Here is a 1,144-nt window from a genome sequence, read left to right on the forward strand (position 1 = left end):
CATTCTTGTTGAAGCTGATCCTGAACTCGAAAGGACCTTGAAGAGAGAGCTAAGAGAAGCCAAAGCACAACTCTCTTTAGAGGACCTGACCGAATTCTTCAAAGAAGAAGAACTCATGGCAGCCGAAAATAACAACAATGCCAACAATGCAAGGAAGGTGCTGGGTGACTTTACTGCACCTACTCCCGACTTCTATGGGAGAAGCATCTCTATCCCTGCCATTGGAGCAAACAACTTTGAGCTTAAGCCTCAGTTGGTTTCTCTACTGCAACAGAATTGCAAGTTCCATGGACTTCCAATGGAAGATCCACATCAGTTTTTAGCTGAGTTCTTGCAAATCTGTGACACAGTCAAGACTAATGGGGTTGACCCTGAGGTCTACAGACTGATGCTATTCCCTTTTGCTGTAAGAGACAGAGCTAGAATATGGTTGGACTCTCAACCTAAGGATAGCCTGGGCTCTTGGGAAAAGCTAGTCAATGCCTTCTTGGCAAAGTTCTTTCCACCTCAAAAATGGAGTAAGCTTAGAGTGGAAGTCCAAACCTTTAGACAGAAGGATGGAGAATCCCTCTATGAAGCTTGGGAAAGATACAAACAATTGATCAGAAAATGTCCATCTGACATGCTTTCTGAATGGAGCATCATAGGTATTTTCTATGATGGTCTCTCTGAACTATCTAAGATGTCTTTGGATAGCTCTGCTGGAGGATCTCTTCATTTGAAGAAGACGCCTACAGAGGCTCAGGAACTAATTGAAATGGTTGCAAATAACCAATTCATGTACACTTCTGAAAGAAATCCTGTGAACAATGGGACAAGTCAGAAGAAAGGAGTTCTTGAGATTGATACTCTGAATGCCATACTGGCTCAGAACAAGATATTGACTCAACAAGTCAATTTGATTTCTCAAAGTCTGTCTGGAATGCAAAATGCACCAAGCAGTACTAAGGATGCTTCATCTGAGGAAGAAGCTTATGATCCTGAGAACCCTTCAATGGAAGAGGTGAATTACCTAGGAGAACCCTATGGTAACACCTATAATTCTTCATGGAGAAATCACCCAAATCTCTCATGGAAGAATCAAGAGAGACCTCAACAAGGTTTTAACAATAATGGTGGAAGAAACAGGTTTAACAATGGCAAA

The 1,144-nt window shown here is 41.9% G+C and overlaps 1 non-coding gene across 1 annotated transcript; it reads right to left on the bottom strand.

Annotated features, from left to right (window-relative positions):
- Nucleotides 1-520: 520 nt before the first annotated feature.
- LOC130959692 (small nucleolar RNA R71) lies at nucleotides 521-624 on the bottom strand. The gene has a single exon (XR_009078760.1). It is a non-coding gene; the product is annotated as a small nucleolar RNA R71 (small nucleolar RNA).
- Between the last annotated feature and the right edge of the window lie 520 nt (nucleotides 625-1,144).

This window comes from Arachis stenosperma, chromosome 10 (genome assembly GCF_014773155.1).
Source record: "Arachis stenosperma cultivar V10309 chromosome 10, arast.V10309.gnm1.PFL2, whole genome shotgun sequence".
NCBI lineage: Eukaryota > Viridiplantae > Streptophyta > Magnoliopsida > Fabales > Fabaceae > Arachis > Arachis stenosperma.